The 26639-nt window shown below is 45.5% G+C and overlaps 1 protein-coding gene and 1 long non-coding RNA gene across 9 annotated transcripts in view; one reads left to right on the forward strand and one right to left on the reverse strand.

The window, feature by feature from the left end:
* Positions 1-2648: 2648 nt before the first annotated feature.
* On the reverse strand, positions 2649-6777 carry LOC309514277. Its single transcript, XR_014211871.1, has 2 exons — positions 6419-6777; positions 2649-2744 (listed from the first exon to the last, which is right to left on the reverse strand). It is a non-coding gene; the product is annotated as an uncharacterized lncRNA (long non-coding RNA).
* Positions 6778-6926: 149 nt separating this feature from the next.
* ZNF532 (zinc finger protein 532) overlaps positions 6927-26639 on the forward strand; it is a 54929-nt gene continuing 35216 nt past the window's right edge. Inside the window, exons 1-2 of one of the 8 annotated variants that reach the window (XM_082241784.1) lie at positions 10326-10462; positions 11374-11501. The gene's annotated coding sequence lies outside the window, so the exon portion shown is untranslated. Of the gene's footprint in view, positions 7183-10325; positions 10463-10612; positions 10862-11373; positions 11502-11970; positions 12194-12735; positions 12844-18183; positions 18430-22732; positions 22904-26639 lie in introns of those variants that run through there. The other 7 variants (XM_082241783.1, XM_082241790.1, XM_082241786.1 and 4 more) reach the window with 7 other exon arrangements.

The following is a 26639-nucleotide window of genomic DNA, read 5'->3' on the forward strand; positions in this document are numbered from 1 at the left end:
GTTTTCCTAAGCGGATGAGCCTGATTAGACAAGGCATTAATTGTGTGTGCACTTAACACCCGCCGAATTTGAGTCATACGTTCAAAGGCCAGGTAATTGTCCTTGAAGAGCTTGTTCCGGCAAAGTTTGATTGTAGAGTTAAAGGTATCGAAGGAATCGAAATGATACAATGTGAAGTTTGGGGGGTGGGGAGCAGCAGAGTGAAATCTCGTTTCTAAAATTGCCACCACACTCCTGCACTCGTGTTTCCACCTCAGAAATTCGCCCTTGAACACTGGTTTCGCACTTTGAGGGTGTGGATTGCGTCCAATGTTATTCATTCCCCAGAGCAGACCCATTGAAATTAATGGACACAAGCATTGCTTCTTTGGTTTAAAAAAATGAGGTGCCAGTATTCATACCCTGAGAGAAGTGCCGAGGGGGCCAGCACAAAATGGCTGCCACAGGGAGCAAAAAAGAGGTGGTAGTATTCTGTACTGATGAATACCAACCATGACAAAAAAGCATCAAACATGACTAACAGAGGTCCATTAATACTTTGAGCAGAACGTATTTGGATACAAAACCCTGTTTCACAAAGAGAAACGTTCCCTATCTTCTTAGGAATGTTGGAAGGTATGAAGCAACAGGGAAAAAATGTAATTTTGTGAGAGAGCTTTTTCTATAGGCCAGAGCTGGCTCAAACATTAGGTAAAATGAGTTGTCTGCCTCAGGCAGATGATTTTGGATGTTGCGAAAGGGAAACATATAAACTTTTTCCTGCCAGGGAGGGGGAGAGCACTTGAGCGGTCTTTGGCTTTGACCAGCCGTGAGCGCTACCCACCTTGACTTGAGGGTGGGCATCATTAGCTGCTTGGTCTCAGGAAACAAATGTCCCAGGACAGTCCTGAGTGGAGCTGGAATGTCTGTTCCCAGCACAATTAAATGCAGGGCCGGCTCTACTATTAGGCAGTTCCAACCCACTGGCTGTTCCTCCAAAGTCCTCAGCCAAGCACCTCTGTTGCAGACTAGAGTTGTGCATGTCACACGGCCTGCTCTGCAACCCTTAAATGTGCCTGCTATCTTCAGGTTTCCTGGAGGATATTGTGCTACCTTCCTGTTAGCGGATTTAGTAAGATTCAGTTGAAATTCAGTGTAGGAAGCTCAAGCTTGAAGAACTCCTGGCTAAGTGAGATTGCACAGACACCCTCCTTACTAATCTTCAGGTGTGTGACTAATAATTTCTTGCTCATTTTAAGGTAATCTTTCATTTTGTGATATTGTTTAGTCATTTCATTTTGTGTGTGGTTTGATTTTCTGTACACCACATGGAAATGTCCATGATTAAGTAGTATATAAATGCCTTATCTGCCAGTACAATTGACTTCTGCACATGGATTTGAGTTGTGTGTGTTCTCTTCTCCTTAGCCTCAGGCAGCAAAATGCCTTGGGCCAGTCCAGTCTATCATTCGGCAACTCTAAGGTTTGCTGTTAGCTATTACAGCAGGCTTCCTTAACCTCAGCCCTCCAGATGTTTTTGGCCTACAACTCCCATGATCCCTAGCTAGCAGGACCAGTGGTCAGGGATGATGGGAATTGTAGTCTCAAAACATCTGGAGGGCCGATGTTGAGGAAGCCTGTATTACAGTATATCAGAGTCCTGCCCTCTTGAGGCTGAATAATTTTGTTTTCAGGGACCAAGATCAGAACTCTAGAGCAGTAGTGTTCAAACTTCCTACATTGAGGGAACCCGTGTATACATCAACTCATCTGCCAAGGGACCCTTGACTATATGTCACAGAACCTCTGCTCATTCAGAGAATATTTTAGCATTTAGTTCCCAAATTCACCCCTCCATGGATGACTCGAGATTTCCAAGGGCCATAGAATCATAGAATTGTAGAGTTGGGACCCTGAGGACCACTGCAGTGCAGGACTACTGGGATCGAAACCGCAACCTTGGCATTATCAGCACCATGCTCTAACCAAACGCGGCTGACCACTTAATGATTTTTCTGCCTATTTTGTTGTTGTTTAGTCATTTAGTCGTGTCCAACTCTTCATGACCCCATGGACCAGAGCACACCAGGCACTCCTGTCTTCCACTGCCTCCCGCAGTTTGGTCAAACTCATGCTGGTGGCTTCGAGAACACTGTCCAACCATCTCGTCCTCTGTCGTCCCCTTCTCCTTGTGCCCTCAATATTTCTGCCTATTACTGTATAGCAATTACAATGCACCATGCTAGATGGTTTTAAACTGCAATTTTTTTCATTGCTGCTTTTATTTGTTACATGCTGTATTTTATTGTATTCCAAATAATTCAAATCTTAATGCAATAAAATGCAGTGTTAAGAAATAATGGCAGCAATTAAAATACAGTTAAAAATCAATATTAACTAAGCTGATGGATGTGCCATATTGTCTTCACCACAAATCCACGCACATGTTGAAAACCACCTGAATGAAGATTGGCCCATGGACCGCAATTTGGGAAAATCTGTCCTGGTGTGCACGTTCTGTTCAAAGCACTGGCCAAACCTTTTTGGTCTCACTGCCACCGCAAATGTACCGGGAGTTCATCCTAAAAAGGATTGGTCATGTTTGTGATCCACTTTTCTGATGTTATGAAACAGACTCCATAGAGTTCTTGGCTCATCTCACACTTATGCACTGAACAGCTCTAGGTTGCTACTTCATGTCTTCACACCATACCCTTTGAAGGGGGAGATCGGAAGTTAAGGGCAATCTTGTCTTTTTCCGAAGTCTTAGAAAGTAATACAAAGCACATTAAAAATCATATTAAAGGCCTCTCACAAACAGTAGTGAATATATTGTTTAAGTTTGTAAATAATAACGCAACACTGATCGCTTGGGAACATGCCCCAAGTTAGCAATTAAGCTTCTAGTCTACTGCTGTTTTAATAAAAGTTTTAAAGATGCTTGATAGAAATATTTTTGACTTCCAGGTAAAATTTAATGAAACATACACGTTTGTTAGTCCACCAAAAATGCGGGGGCAGATGTGGTGAGGGTTTTCTTTCTAAAATACAGCTTTGAGAAAGGCGCTGTCACTAATAAACTTGTGTGTTTATCTGACATACTGAAACGGGAAAATTTAAGGGTTTGGTTGTCTAAAGACTCCTTTTTAAGAATCGTTTTAATTTAGAGTTCAAATGGACAGCAATATGCTCATTTATTTCACCTTCCAAAAGGGCTCCGTTCCCAAGTTACCTTGGCGCTGGCTGCTACCCAAGTAGTAAAAGGGAAAGATAAAGGATCCCTAGGTGGTTAAATCCAATCGAATTTGACTATGGGGTGTGGCACTCATCTCTGCTTTCAGGCCGAGGGAGCCTGTCTTGTTATAAGAATTTAAGGTCTCGAATATATAAATTAAATGTTCATAAATGTACCAGGCAAACACATACATAAACATATAAACCACATGTCTAAAACAGTACAGGAAATCAGTCCTGAAACCATTTTGACTCTCCCAAATTGACCTCAAATGTTTCTCTGCAAGGAGGAAGGAAATGGGAAAACCTCCCCATTGTCTCTTTGCTCACAAATCCTGTCTTAAGGGTGTATCTCTGTATGAATAGGGTGAGCCTGTGACCTGGATTCAGGAACTGAGTATTTACCATCACAAAAGAATGGCCAGACTGCCTAAGTAATGCAACCAGTGACCATTATCAGATCCTGGCAGACAGAATTTCTGCTGTAGACCACCCTTTCAGTAATGTATGTATGATGTATTGGGGGGTGGTCTTGGGCTACAGGGTGGGCAATTTCAAAAGTCTATATAAGAGCTTGCACATCAATGTTCTGGGTTCTTTCTCCCTCCTGCATGTGATGAGTGAGCACCTTGTTGCAAGATCAGGCTTACTAGCTGCTTTGCTTCTCAATATTCTCTGGTTGGCCTGTTATTTTCTCCTACCAATAGGGAACCCACTTAAGGACGCTATACAGGCTCTTGGATACCCCATAAGGGGAAAAGGGAAGATTTTGTTTACAGCAGCCTGCAGACAGCTTTTCTGGGTCATGTGGCCAGCATGACTAAACCACTTCTGGTGCAATGGGACACCACGTTGGACACAGAAATGCTGTTTACCTTCCCACTGCAGCAGTACCTATTTATCTACTCTTGGTGGTTTGCTTTCAAACTGCTAGGTTGGCAGGAGCTGGGACAAAGCATCGGGAGCTCACCCCATCACACCGATCTGAACTGCTGACCTTACCCAAGTATTCCTAATGGTCGCATTGGGTCTGACGGAGTCTCATAATAATTAGGTATTGATAGAGAAACAGCTTTTGAGTAGAATATGGTGTTAACTCAAGAGGTGGGGAACCAGAGACCCTTCTAACGCCCGTCATTCCCAGCCAGCATTTCCCTCTTCTGCATGTGCAGTGACCACCTTCTTGACCACTGGACCCACATTGATCTCACCCCCTCAATGTGCCAGAGCCTATCTTCACATGCAGAAAATACCCCTAACTCACTGAAGTTTTGAGACTGACCAGCTCCAATTTGCAGATGCAAATTTGCTGTTAGCAAAGTGGTAAGCACATGCTTTTACTTGTAGACAGTCCCAGCGTCAATCTTCAGCTTCTCTATTAAGAAGGGTCAGGCTACAGGAAAGAACCCTCTTTGCCTAAATAGGACAATATTAGGCAAAAATTTTTATATGCCTGTTGTCTTTGTCCATGGAGTTTTCTTGGCAGGGATACTGGAGTGGCTTGCCGGTTCCTACTCCAGGTGGATCACATTTGGTCAAAACTCTCCACTATGACCTGTTCATCTTGGGTGCCCTGCTCGGCGTAGTTCATAGCTTCTCTGAGTTCTTCAAGCCCCTTCGCCACGGCAAGGCAGTGATCCATGAAGGGTCCAACAAAGGGTCTTGCCAACAAAGGTCCGTATAGTAAAAGCCATGGTTTTCCCAGTAGTGATGTATGGAAGTGAGAGCTGGACCATAAAGAAGGCTGATCGCCGAAGAATTGATGCTTTTGAATTATGGTGCTGGAGGAGACTCTTGAGAGTCCCATGGACTGCAAGAAGATCAAACCTCTCCATTCTGAAGGAAATCAGCCCTGAGTGCTCATTGGAAGGACAGATTGTGAAGCTGAGGCTCCAATACTTTGGCCACCTCATGAGAAGAGAAGACTCCCTGGAAAAGACCCTGATGTTGGGAAAGATGGAGGGCACAAGGAGAAGGGGACGACAGAGAATGAGATGGTTGGATGGTGTTCTTGAAGCTACTAGCATGAGTTTGATCAAACTGCGGGAGGCAGTGGAGGACAGAAGTGCCTGGCGTGCTCTGGTCCATGGGGTCACGAAGAGTCGGACACGACTAAACGACTAAACAACAACAACAACAACAAAAGGCAAAATTGGCAATATGGCGACCCGATGCATGGCTATAGCCAGGATTTTTGTTAGGGGGGCAGGCCTTTTTTAGAGGGGGCAGAACCTGTTTGCTATGTATTTGTATTGAATTTTATTGATGGGGGGCAGCTGCTCCCCTGTCACCCCCCCCACACCCATGGCCTGATGCTAGGAATTTTCCTTGGCTCCTAACGCATGGTATGCATGCAAATATGCCCCCAAGAGAGAGAGAAGAAAACGCACCTATAGAAAGAGGGGGTGCGAAATGGGCACTGCATTTATGCTATGGAAAAACAGGCAATGCAGTTCCCAGAACAAAAAAGGTGTTGACATGCAGATTAATTGCAAAAGCACTGAAAACTGCTGTGATGCATAGTTGAGGGATGCTGCTGCTTTGTCAGTTAAGAAAACCTACTTTTCCAAGAATACAGATGCTTATCAGAGAAGTAGTCAAGAGACTCACTTGAGAATGGGCCATGAAAATAAAAGGGAAATTGTTTCCTTGCCTCCATGGTGCAGAGTTGAAAAAATATCTGCGTACATGTGTGTGTGTGGGGGGGTTAAATCAAGGGTTTAAAATGTCTTCCAAGACGAAAAAATCGCAAGACGAAGAGACTCGCAGAACGGATTAATTTCGTCTTGCGAGGCACCACTGTAGACCCAGTGGTGGGCTAGCTCACATACATTATTCTTCTGCCCTTGTTCCTCAAGACTTCTTCATGAGGCCCAAACTAGGGATGAAGCGAAACCTGCTTCCATTTTCTGCTTCGTCATCCCTATTTGCTCCCATACCAGATTGTTATTTTACTCTTTACACTAGACAGAGCCTTTTGAAAAACAGGGCACAACTGCCCCGCCCCAAACCCCTGAGAATATCAGTCTGAGGAAAATCCATCATACTTTGTTCACCTAAATTATATATGCATGTTTGTTATGTACGTGGATGTGTGTGTATCTATCTATCTCACCTGTCTTCCAACCTAAGGTATAAAATATAAAATTATTCAGATTTATACTACACAGGCATGTCAGACACACACAATTTAATTGAGCTTTACCTCAAGGAAGGTGGGTGGAGGGGAGGAGGGGGGGGAAACCTCTCTACTTTTCTTTCCTGGTCAGCCCAACCCCGGCCTGCTCAATCCAGTTTCCTGGGGAAGGTTGCAAAACGCAACCAAGCATCGCAATCCCTGCACATTGCAGCCTTTTCGCAGGTCCCTTTTTTCCTTCACCTCAGGAGCCTCGCCTTTTCTTCTTTGCCTGTAATTAAAACATGCCAGGGGAGGGGAATGGCTTTTAACTCCTTTCTCCACAAGAGGGAACCCCTGATTTCTAAAGTGGGGGGGGGGGGGGTGGGAGAGAAGCTTCTAGAGACGAACCACCAATAAAAGGGGAAAATAAATAAATTCCTTCCCTCTCTCCCCCCTCGCCTCCGTTTTCTTCACACTCTGGTGACAAGTTTTAAATTGAATCCACAGGGGAGATCTCTTCCACCTACCCAACCCCAGCCATCCCTCCATCCCTTTTTCCAAGCCACAGAGGCGCCCCCCCACCCCCCACCTTTCCCCCTCCTAGCCCTTGCAAGAGCCTCGCGCGCGCTCTCCCCCTCTGCCTGCCTTGCCTGCCATTATGTGCAACCATCTTTTTTTAAAGCCAGGCCTCTCTCGCTCTCGCTCTCTCTCCTCTCTGCAGGCTCCTCTTGGCAAAGGAGAGAGAGCAGTGAGCTCTTAAACATGTCTGCCTGAAAGCACCCCTTGCAGGAACAGCCCCTCCCCGGGTGGCAGCACACTGGCCTCTTGCCCAAGGCTACCAGCAGCAGCAGGTCTGTTTGCATGGGGGTGTGAGCAGTTTGCATGCGGTGCGGGGAGAGCCGGGGAGAGAGAGAGAGAAAAAGGAGAGAGGCGGTGGTTTTTTTTTTGGTGGCGATGATGATGATGATGATTTCCCTTCCTTGCCTCTTTTCTTTCCCACCCTGGTGGGGCCTCTGCCTGATGCACCTCCCACGGGAGAACCCTTTAAAAAAAATAAATACACAGGACAAGCTATTTTAACACCCTCTCCCTCCCTCCCGCCTCGATATTTGCAGGAGCTTGCAAGGGAAGGAAAATCCAAAAGCAGCAAACGCTTGGTTCCTCTCTGGAGCAGCCGCTGCAGCGCCTACGCGGCATGGAAAGGAGGAACCGTCCTGGCCGGGTGGTGGTGGTGAAGCGAGGCGAAGCTGCAGAGCACTTGCAGCAGCCGCGCGGGAGAAGCTAGGGAAGGAAGCCGGCGCTTGCCAGGCAGGAAGGCCGCTGGAGCCTTTTTCTGCAGCCCGGGAGCTCGCCCGAGAGCAGGCAAGGCGCCTGCTGCTGCTGCTGCAGCCGCCGGAGATTAGGCCTCTGCCGCGCGCTGCAGACCCGGGAGAAGGGATTGCTGCCGGGGGCATCTTGGAGCTGGCCTGCATCGCCAAGCCATGGGAGGGAGGCCTTCTCCTGGCTAAATTTCAAACGCCGTTGTGTGCTTTTTATAAATAAATAAAGCGTGTGTGCTTAAACAGCCCCCCCCCTTAAAGTGCTTTCTTTGCAGCCGGATATGGGGCCAAGCGATTTTCCTGGGGAGGGCCTTTCTTTGTGTGTCTCTTAACATTAAATGCATTAGGAGGCCATGTCTGCTCCCCCCCCCGCCCCGGCCCCATGCACACAGCCCGTAAGTGGGTATTTCTTGCGTGCCCGCAGGAGACTGCAGCACAATGGCCTCTTCCATGTATACCTTCTGGGCCTCTTTTGTTTTTCCAAAACTGGCGCAGCCTCCTGTTCTCGCCCGCGGCGCCCTTCCTGGGCCTCCTGGTGCAACGCAGCCCTGCGCGCTTTTACTCAGGATTTCTGCAGTGGATTTCTTACTCCCAGGTAATGGGTGCGTAACTTTCGCAGCCCCAATTAGAGTGGAGCTGGATTGAAAAGACCCAGAGGCCAGGAATCGTTGTCTTGCTGTCAGATGGGGCCACTGGGTGAGGTCGCTCACACCTTGAAGGCATCCTTTAGTAAATAGGAACAAGAAAGGTTGCTGTGTTGGTCCATAAAGGCGAGGAGTGGGGAGGTGCAGATCCACAGCTGAGCAATGTTTGGGTTGGATCCAACCCAAAAGTGTGTCACCCAATGAAGTTAATTCCCAGCTATGGATTTTGGAGTTCTTAGTAAACATGATTTTCTTGCAACAAGGGGTAGTAAATCTTACTCACTGAATGTTGCACCAGTATGGGAGTAGCGAAAGCTATGTTACTTGTGCTTGCTTCGGAAGGGGGTAGGTTTTCAGTGTCCCTGTGTTGCCAAGATAACAAAATGGCCTCTCCTCTGTAGAGATCTTAGGACTATTGGTTACCTGCTTTATACTAGGCTAGACTTATTTGTCCGTCTAGACCTGCCCAGTCTGCTCCCCAGCAAAAGCCTTTCACATCACCTGCTACCTAAACTGGAGATGCCAGGGATCTTCTGCACGCAAAATGTGTGGTTTGCTACTGAGCTGTGGCCCTGCACCTAGGAACAATGGCGAGGGACTTTTGAGCGAGGGGTGGCGGCATGTGACGGAGTATGGAAGGAGATGAGGAAGCATGTGGTAGAGAAAATGTGGGTAGGACCCACGTTGTTGAGAAGAAAGTGGGGGTGGGTGATAGTGAGATGGTATCAGGAGGATCCTAGCATGATCAGGTCTTCCGGTGGTTGGGCAATGCAGAATTCCATATCTTCCCAGTACGGAAGCAGCCAAGCTGTTATAGTCAGAAATAGGGAAATATAAGGTAAGGCAAGATAAGATAAGATAAGATAATGAAGCTGTAATTATGTCAGGATGGTGGAGACTCCTGTATTTGTTTGCAAACCAAGTCAATGGTAGTTGCTCTGTTCTAGGGTTGGCAATAAGCTATTAAGAAAATTTGAGCCTTCTGCCCTGTCCTGGATGGGGCACCAGTGACCCACCCGATGATGTTGGACTCCAACCTCATCATCCCTGCTTGTTGACCATACTGGCTGGGAATGATGAGAAATGGAGTCCCAACAGCTCAGCTTCCCCATCCCGGATTGAATGAAATGGCCTAATCCTTTAAAAAGCCTATGCAAATACAAACACAAACAAAGAAACTGGTAAAAATGGTTTTGAATTACCCTCATGGGTAATTCAGATGTTGTTGGTTTCCCATCTGCCCCAGTCAGAAGGACCAGTAGCAATGGATGATGGGAGATGTAGTCCAGCAGTAGTTCGAAATGATCGAACTTGCCCCCCTAAGGTTGTTAAAGGCAGAGGTTGGAGCCTGTGTCCAGGGGACGTGTGGAAAACCATGGTTTGGTGTTGCACTTTATGCCACAGCATCCCTCATTGGTCCATTAGGGTGAATGGGGCACTGCCTCCACCAACCTGAATCGGCTCTCAAGCCAGCCCACTCCTGCCTACTTGCCTGTTGTGATTTCTCCTCCTTAGCCTCACGGTTGACCTTGTAGACCTCAACGGGCAGGAGGATGAAGGCAGAACTAGAATAGGTTGGGTCTCTGCCTTCGGCTCCCTGCCTTCCACTCCACCAACCCCAGTGGACTCCATCATCCATTTGCAAAGGATAGACAGCTCTTCATGAGGATGGAGATGTTGGTAGGTGAGGGAAAGGTCTTGATCTTCAATCACCTTCTAGTGAGAAGGGGGGGGGGGGGAGAGACCCTGTCTCCACAAGGCCAGGGTTTTAGATATGTGTTGCTGTAACCACCAGGATGGGTTGAACAGACCCATAATAAGCAGTGTTGAACCGGGGCAGAGGATTCCTTTCAGCCTCCCCAAACATTGCAAGGGACGGGTTGGTTTCTGAGTCAGGAAGCCTTGCTTTGAAGATGCCCTGGTGAAGAGGGCAGTAAGAGAAGCGATGGCGCTCACTAGAAGCATCTTATTCTCTTGGGGAGCCACGATTTGGGGGAAGGGGGGGGGGAACTCTGCTTGGCAGCAGCCACCCTCTTGCTCCTCTGTCCGAGAATCCTTTGTGCAGCAAAAGGAGATCCTGTGGGGATTTCTTTTTATTTTTATTGCGGTCTCTCTCTTGTTAGCTACAGACACACACACACAGCTTTTCGGCCAGGTTTCTGGGGGAGGTAAGTTGTGGAGCAAGACGAAAAGAGGAGGCTGGGGTTGTGTGATACTGTTGTGGTGTTGTGTGCTTGTGCAGGGGGGGGGAAGGGGGTCTGCGATTGAAAGCAGGAGGGCACCCAGGGCAGAAATTGCCCTTGCACCAGAGAAGAAAACAACCCGAGTCCCTCTGATTTTCAGGGACTTGTTGGCAACTCAGCGAGGGTTGCCATAGCTTTTTATGTAGGGTGACCAGAACCGGCTGAAACTGGTTTGAGGCAGATCAGCTCCTGAACACAATGCAGTCATTGAGCTGCTACAGTGGGAGAGCTTCCTCCCTCCATGGCAGCCAAAAGCAGAGGATCTTGCAGAAAGATACCATCCCATAACAATATGTGAATGCACACTTTAGACACACAGCACTGGTATGTGGCTACTGTAATAGTCATAAAGGATTCTGTGTATCTGTGTACATATTTTCAGTAACTGAGATTACTTTTGGCTGGTTCATGCCTTTTTTATTTCCTTTTTTTTTTGGTTTGCTTTTGGGCAAGAACTGAGATTTATCACCCTTTTTGTAAAGGAGAAAAAAATGGTTTGCTTTGCTAGGTGGCACACTTGGATATGTAGGTGTTGGGTTGTGGTGTTTTTTGTTTTTTCCAGCTGCACAAAATAATAAAAAAAATGGATTGAAAGATTTGTATTTCTATGCTTGTGAGTCAGGATTGCTGCTTTTGCATGCTGTTTTGTATTTGCAGGGTGCTGCTGTCGTTTCTTTTCAGGAAAGAAAATAGCATTATTAAGTCTATATGTCTCTCTGTGTGTTGTGTCACTGTTAAAGGCCAAGAGGGAACCCTGTGTGTTGTTGTAGAATTGCTCATGAAAGCATTTTCAAAAGAGGCTTAAAAGGCATTCTCTCTTCTTTTTCTCCTTGCAGGCCTATTGATTGGGGCTGCCTTTAACCCTTTCAGGTTTGCAGTGGCTATGCATCTGTGGTTGCATAGCTGATCATTGGCATTAAAAAAACCCAAAACAAAAATCTTGTCACAGGCCAAGGTACACAAGGTGAGCTATGGTATTATTTGACTATGATCACAATGGCATTGAGGAACATGAATGCAGTTTTGTGGTTGCACACCCAGGCACCTTGGTGGAAAAAAAGCAGTGGTCTAAATTGGGCGAAGAAACGCAATTAAATTTGTCCAGATTTAATAGGATTAAAGCTATGGTTTATATTGATAGCCAGGCTAACAGTACTGCATTTGTTTGGTGTACAGTACCTTAAAGGCAGGAATTCTCTTTCCTCTGCTGATTCATAAAAGAACAGGCCCCTGTACGACAATCATAAATCATGGACCACATGGTAGAGGGCTGTTTTGCATTACTGGCCCATTGAACATTTATAATTTTCCATCTAATCATCAAAAAAGTGATGATTTCTTATGTCCTTCCTCTTTCGGCCAAGCTAAATAACCTTGTTCCTTTTCCTTCTTTCTCGTGGTTTTTTTTTTTTTTTTTTGAGAGGTAAGGGAAAGGAGTTTTTGAGGCAGACATTGAGTGTGTGTACAAATGCCAGATAAGCTATGCATTTTGCTTACTAAATTGTATTGTAAATGGAGGCTTTTGCAGTCCAACAGAGAGGATGCTTTTTTTAAAGGTTTTGTGTAGAACTCCAGTGGATTACTAGTAGCATGAATTACAATACTCGAGAATTAATTAGATACAAATAGGAAACCGGATGGACAGTGCATCAGCTGGTAAGGAATGTCTCCTCCTGACTCAAAGCTTCAGAGCATTAGATAATGGATAAGATTTGTTTTCCTTCCTTAAAAAATGAATGTGTGCTTGGATTAGAGCAGGCATTTTGCATCTTCTGCTGAAGCTGGGAGACTCAAGAGAAAGGGAGCGGGGGAGGTAGGAGAAAGCAATAATGAATGTGGCAAAAGGAAGAACAAAGGCTCTTGGAGATTATATTGGAGCACTAAACATTTCTTTGCCTTTGGGGCTTCTGTGGCTAGAAAACTCTGACTTCCTAAAACAGGAAATCATCAGGAACGCTGGAATTTTTACATGCATTATGATGTTTCTGAAAATCCAGCCTGCCCTAGGTGGCAGCTGGTATTATAAATCTGCAGTCATGGGGAAAAAAGAAAAGGGGGGGTGATGTGCGGAGAGAAGGAACCCAAATAAAGATGGAGGATAAACAGTAGGATGAAAAAAATTGTCCTGATCTAGTTTGAAATTTAGGTTGTCCATTGTATTCAAGCGGAATAAAGTAGACCTTGGGAGTATTTTGATTGGGTAAGTTCCATGGAGGCTGGTGACAGGCAAGGTTGGCTGCATTTAGAGGGTGACACAAGCATTAAGGAACCTCTTTATTTCCTGATTGTGCAGCAGATGACATAAGGTATTTAAGGAATAAATTGCAGTGTATTGAAAGTTGCATGTGGTCTCTTAAGCCTGCAGACATTTGATATGGAGGCTTTTTTTAAAAAAAAAACAAAAACCCACCAGGTATACTGTTTTGTGCGTCTCAGATCTGACAGGGCATTAAATAGCTTGCATGGCTGGGGGTGGGGAGAGGGACAACTGTGCTGTGATTCCATTTTTGTGCGTTGAATTTAATGTCAATATACAGTGGTTCGGTGTTGGGCTGTAGATAATGCTGTTTTAGGCAGCACCAGCCCATGTAACATAATGGGGAGACTATGGATGGCTAGTCTGCATTTGGGTCTTTCTCCTCCCTAGGGTCAGCTGAGATCCCTGGGGTTACACGAGATCACCTTTCTGCTTTGTAAGGTTTTTTATAAAACTGTAAGTACTAACACTTCATTTTGTGGCAGTGTTCTTGCTGGATTTGGGGTTTGGAAGAGGCATTGCACTATGCATGGATATGTGTGTCTGTGTCGTGTGTGCGCTCTCTCTATTTTTTTCTTACTGCAAAGCATTCCTTCTTTATTTTCAGTTACATTTTGTGCTGGAACTGTTTGCTATAGCTCAAGAAACCCGAACAGATAATTGTTTATGATTCTTTGGATGTTTCTGTATAATGTATTCAAACACTCTGTTCTCTGAGAGATTTTTGAGGATTGGGGTTTGTGTGTGTGTGTGTGTGTGTGTGTTGTGCCACCCACCCTCTGCACATGTAGGCCATCCTTTTAAGCTGAAAATGCAGATTATTATTTTTTGAGAGCTGTTCTTCTTAGGAAGAGCTGGAATCTGCTTCGTAGCTGATTCTGAATCAGTTCATGGCTTTTTTAGGTCTTCTCGGAAATAAAGCAATTTGCTTTGTCTTCACTGGAAGTGTTACCCTAGGTACACATAGGATATTGATTTGTCTGTGCAAGTGTGAAAACGTTGACACAAACATTTCCAGGGCCTACTTCTTCCTAGTTCACTGGGATTACGTGTGGGTGTCTTGAACAATGAATTGCCAGTGCTATCCGTTCACCACTGCCGCAGCAGAGGAAATACTCCCCTCCCCCCAAAAAAAACCCCAACCCCAGTGTAAATAGAATACTATTCCTGGATCCAAATAATCCCATGGGTGTGACCAACTACTTTGACACATGTGTGAGAGTTTTCCCACTTTCCATTCCAGTAGGAACCCTACTCTGCCTAGGAGATGGTTCCTGATGTTCTCCTGACTTTCAGGAAGGAGCCTGAGTTTTAGAAGCCCTTAACATGGCCCAGGATATTAATAAATGGCAGAAGTAAATTATCCTTGGAGCGCTCCATCAGTCTGATATTCACGCCAGGGATGGGGGACCTGTGTCCCTCCGGAGGTTGCTTGGACTGCCAACATCCGTCATCTCTGATCCAGCATAGTAGGCCTGATGTTGTAGTCCAACACCACTGGAAGAGTTGCAGATGTTGCTGGACTCCAACTCCCAGCAGCCTCACCCACTATTGCTAGTGATGAGGAATGATGGGAGTTTATAATCCAACAGCATAGAATTGTGGAGTTGGAAGAGACCCTGAGAGTTGTCTAATCCAACTCCCTGCAGAGCAGGAATCTCAGCTAAAGCATCCATGACAGACGGCTGCTCAACCTCTGCTTAAAAACCTTCAATGAATGAAAGTCTTGCCACCTTTTGAGGGAGCCCATTCTACTATCGAACAGCTCTTACCATCCATCAGAAAGTTCTTCCTGATGTTTAACATCAGGAGGGTCATGGGTTCCCTATCCTAGTTGTTCGCCAGGGGTAGTCAAAGTGGTGCCCTCCAGATGATACTTGACTACAACTCCCACCATCCCTTTCCACGGGCCATCCTGGCTGTGGCTGATGGAAGTTGTAGTCCAACAACATGTGTAGGCCACTGTGTTAATTACCCAGTGTGATGATGTGTTGCATTTGTACTTTTTTTTAATATACATTGTACATCACCTTGGTATCCTTGTCTGAAGGGCAGTTGGGAAATGTTTCTAAATAAATTCTTATTTCATTTAAACTGGTAACATGCATTGGCAATTTCTGCTAGAGGGTTGATGCACATGTTTTGATTCTTTTGAAGGTATCTGCACACAGCATGTACATCAGAGTTGACAACCTGAATGTGTGAAGCAGTTTCCACCAGGTTATTGGTTCAAGGAAATATCCCAAATAGGGCTGGTGAAGCTGAGAAGTGATCAAAAGCAGTGCAGCACTTGGGTGTTGAACCCTCTTCAGTTTGAACATATTATGGCTTTTCCTCCTCCATCTTTTTTCCAGTTTTATTTTGCATTTCCTTAGATAACCCGCTTTGCTGATGTGCAGAGTGACTTCTTGTCCGTTTGTTTCTCTTGATGCTTCTATAATCACAACTGAAGCTAAAGAGAGGCAAAATTTTCTGAAGTTTAATAATCCTAGACCCAAGTGGCATGAACCTCAGCGGAAGCCCTGCATAAAGTCTTCTTCTTGTTCAGGAGCCTTCCCCCACCCAGATTGGCTTGGGCAGTGGTAAGAGAACCCCCAGAACAGTACAGTGGTGCCTCGCAAGACGAAAAGAATCCGTTCTGTGATTCTCTTCGTCTAGCGGTTTTTTCGTCTTTCGATGCAAGCCCATTGACGGATTAGCGGATTAGCGCTTTTAGCGTCTTATCTGCTGATCGGATCAGCTGATAAGCAGCTTAGCGGCTTAGAAAAGGGGGGGGGAGGAAAAAACCAGCAGGAACTCGCAAGACATTGTCGTCTTGCGAAGCAAGCCATAGGAGATTCATTTTGTGAAGCACCTCCAAAACGGAAAACTCTTTCGTCTAGCGAGTTTTCCGTCTTGCGCGGCATTCGTCTTGCGGGGCACCACTGTACATAGCGGTGGGGGGGGGGAGGAGCAAATCTTTTCATTTGCAGGCATAGAATGTTTGTAACAGCACAACGTTCAATTCCAACAAAGTTCTAGAATACTCCTGACACTCTCGTTGCCTGAAAGCAGGAAACCTTTGATGTTGGCATCCAGGAAACTGAAAGATTTCTTTAGCTCTTTATATGCAAGCATCTAAAAACCACCACTGAAACCCCAGAAATGGGTGCCTAGGAGTTGGGAAGCATGCATTGCAGTGTCACAGCCTCACAAGCCTTGGAGGTCAAGCCCCACTGTGTATTTCCCCCTACATATTACGTTATGTTGTTCCTCTATAGTAGAAGGTTCCAGATGCTAAGAACATTGAAAGAGACCTGCTGGGTTTGGCCAAAGGCCCATCTAAATCAGTGCTCTGAGAGCCAGGGTGGTGTAGTTGTTAAGAGCAGTGGACTCGTAATCTGGTGAACCGGGTTCGCTTCCCCGCTCCTCCACATGCAGCTGCTGGGTGACCTTGGGCTAGTCACACTTCTCTGAAGTCTCTCAGCCCCACTCACCTCACAGAGTGTTTGTTGTGGGGGAGGAAGGGAAAGGAGAATGTTAGTCGCTTTGAGACTCCTTAAGGGGAGTGAAAAGTGGGATATTAAGTCCAAACTACTCTTCCTCCTCCTCCTCCTCCTCCTCCTCCTCTTCTTCTTCTTCTTCTTCTTCTTCTTCTTCTTCGTCTTCTTCTCACCTGGATGTCCATGAGCAGAGATTTAGTCCAACAAGGCTCTCTCCACCCAAGGTCCCAAGCACATGGTATTCAGAGTCCTACTGCCTCCAACAGTGGAGGTGGAACATAGTAATCATGGCCACTGGCCACTGATAGCTTTATCTGCCACAAATTTGTCCAGTCTTTTAAAGCCATCATAGTTGGTGGCCATCACTGCTTCTTAGGGCAGCATTTCCATACTTCCACACAATTATTATTATTATTATTATTATTATTATTATTATTATTAATATTAGCCAATCTGGCTAGGTTTCCCCAGCCACTCTGGGCAGCTTCCAACAGAGATTAAAAATACATTAAAACACCAGTCATTTAAAACTTCCCTAAATAGGGCTGGCTTCAGATGTCTTCTAAATGTCGAATAGTTGTTTATTTCTTTGACATCTGCTGGGAGGGCGTTCCACAGGGTGGGTGCCACTACTGAGAAGGCCCTCTGCCTGGTTCCCTGTAACCTCCACTTCTCACAGGGAGGGAACCGCCAGAAGGCCCTCGGTGCTGGACCTCAGTGTCCGGGCAGAATGATGGGGATGGAGACGCTCCTTCAGGTATACTGGACTGAGGCCGTTTAGGGCTTTAAAGGTCAGCACCAACACTTTGAATTGTGCTTGGAAACGTACTAGGAGCCAGTGTAGATCTTTCAAGACTGGTGTTATGTGGTCTCGGCGGCCGCTCCCAGTCACCAGTCTGGCTGCCACATTCTGGATTAGTTGTACTGTGTGCAGAAGGACTTCCTTTTTTCTGTCCCAAATCGTCCAGTGTTCAACTTCATTGGTTGACCACAGGTTCTAGCATTGCAGCAAAGGAAGAAAAGTGTCTCTATCCAGATTCCACTTACCATGTGTAAATCTCGTACACCTCTAATGTGTTCCCCTTTACTTGCCTTTTTTTCTAAGCTAAAAGGCCCCAAATCGTCTAACCCTTCCTCACAAGGGATTTGTCCTTTTCTGAACTTTTTCTAAAAAGGTAAAGGTAAAGGACCCCTGACAGTTAAGTCCAGTTGCAGACGACTCCGGGGTTGTGGTGCTCATCTCGCTTTACAGGCCGAGGGAGCCGGCGTTTGTCCACAGACAGTTTTTCCAGGTCATGTGGCCAGCATGACTAAGCCGCTTCTGGCGCAACGGAACACCAAAACCAGAGCAGCACACAGAAACACCATTTACCTTCCCGCTGGAGCGGTACCTATCTATCTACTTGCACTTTTTGGCATGCTTTCGAACTGCTAGGTTGGCAGGAGCTGGGACAGAGCAACAGGAGCTCACCCTGTTGCAGGGATTTGAACCACCAGCCTTCTGATCAGCAAGCCCAAGAGGCTCAGTGGTTTAGACCACAGCGCCACCCGCTTCCCAGCTCTGCAATAGACCTGTACACAGCATTCCAAGTGCAGGCTCACCATATCATCATCATCATCATCTATACCATCATTCATCTAGAGATCACAGAATGGTTTGCAATATAAAAACACAAAAATACATACTTTTTAAAGACAAACAAAAACAATACCCCCCTGCAAGAGTATTATTATTTATTAAATTTTTATATTGACAACTGCATTCTCCATCTCTGTTCTCACAATTCTTCACATGGATCATAAAATCCCAGCGTTGGAAGGGAGCCTGAGGATCATCTGGCCCAATCCGCTGCAATTCAGGAATATGCAGCTGTCCCATACGGGGATCAAACCTGTGACTTTGGTGTTATTAGCAACACGCTTCACCTTTTCGCAGTTACGGCACACTGGACCTTTCTGTTTATTCCACGGCTACTAAGGATACTCAGGTGTCTTTGGTGAGGACTTTATCATAAGCTTTGATATATATCTTTTCTTTTTGGCTGGACTACAACTCCCATCATCCCATCCCTTTCATTGGCCATCCTGGATGGGGCTCAAGGCGTCTTTTGTCATCCGGAGGGCCAGAGTTTCCTCAGCCCTGCTACTTAATCGTAAGAAGATCCTTTTTTTAATTTTTTTTTTTTTACTTTATTTACAGCATAGTCCACAACAACTCATACATACAAACAAACAAACCTGCCACCATTGACAATTTACTTATCAAAATTAAACTCCTATCCACGTACACAAACAAAGCATACTATAAAAATAAAAAGACTTCCTTTATCCTGTAAATGGCCTCCTTATTCACTTTTTGTATACTGTTTCTTTTGTATGTGATTATTACAATTTTTCCTAATTGGATCAGACCAAAGCTCCATCTCATTCAGCATTGTATTTCCAGCATGGTCTGCCAGTTCCCATCATCCCTGACCACTGGTCCTGCTAGCTAGGGAAGATGGGAGTTGTAGTCCAAAAACAGCTGGCGACCCAAGTTTGGGAAACCCTCCACTAGTGTATCTAATGTTCTTAAGTATTCTGCATCTGAACATGGAAGTTCCATTGAGCCACTGTTGCTCAAATGTTGATAGACCTCCTTCAATTCCCACCCCCTGTTTTAAAGTCATTTATTTGAAGTTGAGAGAGACCCATCGCACCCCAGTGCGACCTACAGGACAGTAATAAGGTAGTCCCTTTCCCCCCAAGATTACAAAGACACCACGGGAAAGGAAATCAGAGGAAACAAGATAACCCAGGCACTATATATTGTCTACAAACTTACTTTAACAGGAATCGAAACAGGAAGAGGAGCCCAAAGTTGCTACTGTCTCAGCAGAGCTGATGGAGAGGCCCTTGTTTTCCTCTTTCCCTCTAGTTACCATACAGGCTGACGGAATCTAAGCTACTGACCATCATTGGATCCCTGAGAAAGTTTTCTTCTAGCTCTCTTCAGCACAAACCTCAGTTCTCTGTCCTCCATTCCGTCTCTCGCAAGACATAGCCCTCCCTGCTTGGTAGCTTGGCTTGAGATGCTCAAAGTGCCCCTGCAGTCGTCTCCTCTTACTGGCTTTGACAGATGATGCGGAAAAGGAATGAATGTGAAGTCTCTTTATTGCAGTGCTTCTCAAACTTGTTTCCTCTGGGCCGCACTTTCAGAATAAAAATTTGCTCGCACCACACCGAATTTTTATATTGATAAGAAATAACGTTGGAAAAGGAAAACAATCAACTCCTTGATTCATAACCCAGAACACAGCTACTTTATAGTATGATCGCAGGACAGCCAGAAAGTATGAAACAACGCAGAATCATGCCCCAAAATAATTATAAATGAGCCTCTTGCACCTGGACTTTAAGGATCTATAAACTCAGTGAGAGGATTTGAGACAAACTGTCATCTCCTCATCAACACAAATGGGCCTTTCTCTTTTCTGATCTTCCATATTTGTCGGGAGTTGAAAATTCCTGTGTTGTGGGGAACTTTCATAGAATAGCCAGTGCTCTGGAAGGGAGTCGTGGATGCTGGTTCTAGTTTTATATCCATGCTGCATTGAAATGTTTAAATGTTTCTTTGATTGTCCTTGAATCTTCCTGCCAAACTTGCCATCCTCTCCTGCCACACCCTTTGAGAACCATTGCTCTGTTGGGACACATCCGTATTATACATTTAAATTACATGGCTTTCCCCCAAGGAATTCTGGGAACTATAGTTAGCTAAGGGTGCTGTAAACCATAACTCTGGGAGGGGTAAGCTACAGTTCCCATGATTCTTTGGGGAGAAGCAGCAGCTTTAAATGGATGGTGTGCATGTGACCATTCATTTGCGCATTTGGAGCATGCATAAAGCTACCCCCCTCCCCCGGCTTAATTATTTTCCTGTTCATTTCGCTCAATATCTGAATTATTTGAGAGACTCATGCAACTTATTGACCAGAACTTGGCTGCCCCTGTATGCATTTATTTAGGGGGGGGGGGAACTGTAGACCCCTTAATCAGAAAACTTTCTTGAGTGTTGCACATAATAAAATTATCAATGAAACACATATATTTTCAGCCAGATGTAGATAACTTAATTATATGTCTGAGTAGGCTTGATGATAATGCATCACTGGTTAAGATTTAAGCTGCAGTCAGTTTTATATAATGACGGTGTTGCTTTGACTGAGGATGTGACTCACAGACTCCGAGACTGCAAGGCATGTTGAAGACATGCATCAGGCATAGGCAATGTTGCCTTGGGTCCTGTCAAGGAAGAAGGCGGGGTATAAATAACTATATAATAGTGTTAAACCCTTGTAACTCCTCCCTTTTCCTGAATTCCTGCACCATCTTTAAAAAGGCCCAGAAGTTAGTGGACTACAACACCCATCCCATCATCCCTGACCGTTGGCTGTGCTGGCTTTTAGTTGATGGGTTGTGGAGACCAATAATTTGTGGAGGGAATTGACTACTAGGCCACCTATACTTTAGGATCTGGAGATGCTTACTAAACCAAGTTCCACTGAGGGCCTAGTGATAGGCATCATCATTCGGTCCATGTTCTGATGCAAGAGTTTTCCAGGGGTCCCTGGAGCATCTTGACTTTTGGATCTACCGTAGTTCCAGAGCTAAGTGTCTTGCTTCATGCCCAACACATGCAGAGAGCAGCTGTTACATGCAAGTAAGAAATGGATATTTGTTCAGGCAAATAATGTTGCAGGTTTGGCACAGACACAGAGTTTGGGAGTCGTGATTCAGGAATCACGCAAGACATTCAGAACTGGACGGAAGCAACGAAGATGTCTCAACAGCTTCCATGACTTGCTCGCCAAGCTTTCAAAGACAAGGCATGGCGTGCTCACTCAAGAGACTCGCTCAGTTTGCAAGAATGTCAGGGTTGCAAAGTGTGTGCTTCAGAAGTGAGTCCCGATTGCAGAAATGGCACCTGGTTCTAGTCAGCAATGCTACACCCTTTTGTTTGGGCTCCTAATCAGTTGATGACGCTTCCTGAGTTACCTTCTCTCTGGGTTGCCTATAGGCTTAGCCTCCACTGAGACTTTCCTCTCTGTTGGGGAAGAGGAGTGGGCATCCCTGCTCCCCTTTCCAAAGTGGCTGAAGTTGAGGCACAATGAGCAGAGCCCCTCTTCCCATCAAATGCCCCACCCTCTGTTTCTTCCCACTACTGCTCTTGTGTCGGGGCCTGCAAACCCAGGAATGATAGTCGTATCCAAGAGGCACTACTGCAAGGGTAGCCTCTGCCCCGATCCACTGTCCCTCTTTACACTGTCTCATTGGGAATAAAGACAACTTCATCCTTTGAAGCAGAGTCTACAAGGCCAGCAGGAGATTAGGACAAGGGTTAACCACGTTGCATCCTGGAATTTCAGGGGAGGCAGGAAATGATGTAGACACAGGCCAAGTGAATGTCTGGTTGCAATCTGTCGAGGATGATCATAAGCAGTTGTGTATATAAAGCTCTGCCTCACAGCTGGCTTTCGTAATTCTGTTCCTGAGGGAGAAGGTGGAGCTGGTCCAAGAAGGTTTGCAACAGACTTTGCTCCTATTCTTTCTCTCTGCGCGAGTTTGCGATTTGATCATCCTCAAGGGCGATTTCGAAAAGCATAGTCAAGGGGCATTGAGAAGAAGCCAAAAAGAATTGGGTTAAAGAGGCAGCCCTCTTTTCCAAGCTGTGTTTTGTCACGAAGCTATTGGACTTGAATCCATCAAACTACACAGTGCAGTGCAGACACCGCAGTTTCCCAAATGAATTAGCCAGGCTGTCAGCACTGGGCTTATTGGCAACGAACACAAGCAAATCCAGATTCCTAGGTAGATGGTCTCTCTATAGGATTGGACGGTGGTGTCCCCAGAATCTGCCAAGTGTGATTTGTCAAGAAGCCAGAATCTTAAATGCCTGTGGGGTTGAAGCACTGTGCAGAGGCTACAGTTGCATCATACACAAACCAGAAACGGAGATGCAAGGTTGAGGGCTAAACAGCATGTGGCATTTATTTTATGGTCGCTGTAAACATGCATTTTCTCTCTCTTGAACGTAAATGGCAGCATAGGCTGAGGAATGCTTGGGCCTGTGCTGGGACTGTTTGTCACCTTACTCTGTAGTGCTGTTGAAAATCCCTACTCAAACCCCTCCATCTGAATGCTCCCATCGCTTCCTGGATCATTTTAACAGAGATGGTATATATGCATTGTAAATGGTTCTTCTTTTAAAAAAGAAAAAGGGAACTCTTGGACCACCCCATAAGTAATGCATTTTTGCTGTTGCCAGAGCGTGCACTGATAGATTCACCTTTGTTCTGATGTTCATGGGTCAGGGGAGGCGGCCGATGCAGGCATGTTGACTCCAGAAATGAGAGTGAATGGCTTCCTTCTCCCATTCCTTGCATGCCAGAAGATTCCCACTTGGCCTTGACCTGCCCTCCGCATGTCTTTGACTGCAACTCCCAGCTGTGCTGGCAGCCAACGGATGGGTGTTGTAATCCGAAGCGTCTGTAGGCGTAAAGTTGGGAGAAGGCTGGCTTTGACCCGACTCCGATCTAGGTGCAATTTAAGATCCTTGCTCTTCCTCCTCATCGTTTAACACCACAGGTAGGTGTGTTCTGTAGTCACAACCCATTAGCAAACCTATTACCGGCTGCAGAGACGGGCAAATAGAGACTGAAGAGAAAAGGAGGGAAATGCTAGTTAAATGCTCGCTTTTATCGTTTTCATAAAATATGCATTTGTGTGATATCAGCTCTGGCTGGCTTGTGGTTTTGGAGGAGAGCAATGGTACTTCTGTAAGGTGGTGAAGAGGAATGAGTGTTCGATAAAATCTATTTCCCCCTTCCTTGCCCCCTGCCGCCTCCCCCAAAACTATATGGGCTGATTTACACAGCTGCCATGACATGTCAGGAAGTGAGCTGAATAAATCCTGGCTGAGTTAGTGAGCTTTATTGTTTTCAGTGATTCACCAAGAAATCAGATTCAAGATGGCCAGGAGGGGTGGAATCACCAGGATGTGTTTTCCTGATCCATGCAGCTTTCCCCTGAACTTGGAACTTCCTGATATGGAATTCTGTTAATTCCTCTTTTAACTAATCTAAATGCTGTTTAACCGGCTTCTTTCATTGTGATTTTTTTCTCCCCATTGCAATATTATTTATTAAATTTATGTCTTGCCCTTCTTCCTAAAGGAACCCAGTGACAAAACACTAACAACAAACATCTTAAAGATAATTCCAGTACAGATGCAGTCCTGGGAAAGATCTCAGCTTAAAAGTCTTGATGAAGTTTTAATTATGAATGCTTTTAACGTTTTGGTGGAATTGTTTTATTGTGTGTTTTAATTATTATAGATTATACACCTGCTCATGGGGTAGAGGAGCTGCAAACAAAATCTCACATTTGGCAACCAGTGCACCCCTTTGGTTTCAGATAGTACATGGGTAGAGGAGTCTAAGAAGCCTGTGACACAAATTTTTCAAGGCCCTCTAGTGGCTATGCTGGCTCTTTTACCAGAAGTAATGTATTTAGTGTTAACTCTGGAAATGTTTACTCAATTCTGACCAAACTACGCTTCCTAATGTGCTCTAGGAGGCTAAGCAGCACACGGAAACGCCGTTTACCCGGAAGCTGTACGCCGGCTCCCATGGCCAATAAAGTGAGATGAGCGCCGCCACCTCAGAGTCGGCCATGACTGGATCTAATGGTCAGGGGTACCTTTACCTTTACCTTTTTACCCCACTATGGCAGCTTCCTATATACTATTCGTATACACCAGTGTTTTTCAACCACTGTTCCGCGGCACACTAGTGTGCCGCGAGATGTTGCCTGGTGTGCCGCAAGATGTTGCCTGGAGGGAGGTGGGCGAGTCGGGCGGCGAGAGGCGGTGGCGAGGAGAGGCTGCCCAGCGCGGGGCTCTCACCGTCTGCCTGCCTGGCTGCCTGCGAGCTCGGCGGGCAGCGCCTCCGTCCGCAGCGCCCGCCTCGCGGCTCTCATTCCCTGCCCCTGCCAAAGCTCACCCAGCCAAGCCACGCTCTCCTTCCTGCCTCGCTTTGCTGCCTCCCCCCCCCAAAGCTTGGAGGTTCCCCGGCAAGGGGGAGGAAAAAAATTGAAACTTACACTTTCGTGCGTCCCTCCCGGCGTGACGCTGCGCGCTGACGTCACGGGGCTGTAATGGTGGTGTGCCTCGAGATTTTTTTCATCAAACAAGTGTGCCTTTGCCCAAAAAAGGTTGGGAAACACTGGTATATACTGTAGTGTGTTTTCTTTTTGGATGCTACAGTTGTCAGTGGGCCCAGAAGGCAGAATTCCCTGAACCCTGTGTTCCTGGGTTTATAAATCTCTTTGCTTGGAGAAATCTAGGACTGCCCACAACTAGGGACAATTGAAATGTTGCTTACTTGCAGCCAAAGGGTGTGATTTTAAAAAAGCTCCATACTGTGTACAGTGTTACAACTCCATGCGACTTTTGGTATTTGCCTAGTCCCATGCTTTAATTATTTAGCTAACTCTTCAGGGCTTTCATCCTTGAATTATCTTGGAATCTGTGGAGCAACACTTTTAATGGAATTTGAATTTGGGGTTGTTGTTTTAAAATAGAAAATAAAATAAAAACCCCTCCAGGAATGACTAGCTTGTGGCTGCTTAAAAGGGTATTATTTCATAGAGGAGTTGTTGTTTTTTTTAAAAAGAAAAAAATATATTTTGTGCATCTTATACTGAATTTGTGCTTCAGCAAATGTAATTATGATAATCTAGCTTTTGCAATAATCTCTGAAGAAGATAAGATGCATATCTTTTGCAGCAACTCAGCTGAGCGAAATCTTTTCAGTATTTCAAGATTAGTGACTGGTCTCAGCAGTTTGCCTAATTTAAAGGGAATAAATAAGAACTCATGAACTTTTGGAAGAAAGGGCCTTGGTTTGGGGAGGTTTGTATTGGAGAGATTTAGAAATTGGATATAGGGATAATAAGTGGATAAAAAGTGACTTGTTTGCTGTTAACAGGGCTTTTGAGTCATTGGTATGTGAATGCTAGTGATCCCAGCATTTTATTTTGCCATGTGAATTATGACTTCAGGCAGTCTGAATGCCTTTGGTATTCAGCATACTTATGATAGATATAAAGAGATTTCATAGCTGGGTTTGTTTTGCTTTATACTAGCCTCCTTGTGATGCTTCAACTGTATCAAAAGTAACTTTAGTGCACTCTCAGTTGGTTTTCATTCGGTTCAGTATTGGATCACTGCATTTCACAGAGGTGCTGTGAAATTAACATTGTAGGCCCAAACTGGAATTAGAATTACATTCTGTGCCACCGCATTTCTAGAGTTGTTGAATTGCCTCCAGCGATGACTTCCTGTTGGGTTTTGGTTTCTGTCCTTTTTTCATCTCTCTTATTAAATCCTCTTGATTTCTCGTGTATATTTTGGGGCTGTTGTGGGCATATTAGCACGGTAGTACAGAGATGATGTACCTGGGCATCCGTAAGAGAATTCTTAACACTCTTTGCACCCTGGCACTCCCTGGGGTCAATAGGAAGATCGATTCAACTGGGATCTATATCACTAGCATTAAATTCAGCCTTGAATAGACAAATGGATGGTTAGCTGCCGGCACCTGCTGAATATGGAAAAGTAGGACTCTGCTGTCTCTTGTGTAAAGGTCCAAGGCACAGACGTGGAATGACAGATGCTATAGGTCAGGTATGGGGAGATAGTTTTCTCTCCCACCCCTCATGGGCCAAGCTTGAAAGGTGGGCAGAGTTGCCTATCTGTCAGTCACAGTGACATACCCTAGAGCAGGCATATCCAACTCCCAAGAGATTGTGATCTACTCCCAGTATAAAAAAACTGGCAGTGATCTACCCATTGTCATTGGAGGGAGGAGGAGCGTGCATGGAGTGGGTGGATTGCTCAGAGTTGTTGACCTTTTTGGGGAGGATGGCACAGCACAGTTTTTTTTAGCTCCACCCCCAATAACTTTTTGTACACAATAAGGACCCCGTGATCTACCAGGATCAGCTGGGGATCTACCGGTAGATCACAATCTACTGGTTGGACATCCCTGTCCTAGAGGTCCAAGATTTGGAGAGCAAATGGCAGTTAACATGCCCACTCTGTAATTCTTGCCTTTCATTGACTGCTTTCAGTCATGCTGCTATCCATGAACAGGAAGCTAGCCCGTTCACAAGCTCGGTGTTGGTGCATGCAGCTCATAGCTGTCAACTGTTCCCTTGTCTTGCGAGGAATCCTATTCGGAATAAGGGAATTTCCCTTTTAAAAAGGGAAACGTTGACGGCTATGATGCAGCTTGAGCAGTCCTTGCTTTGCTTCTCCCTT

Source organism: Podarcis vaucheri, assembly GCF_965113315.1.
Source record: "Podarcis vaucheri genome assembly, chromosome: 11".
Lineage (NCBI taxonomy): Eukaryota > Metazoa > Chordata > Lepidosauria > Squamata > Lacertidae > Podarcis > Podarcis vaucheri.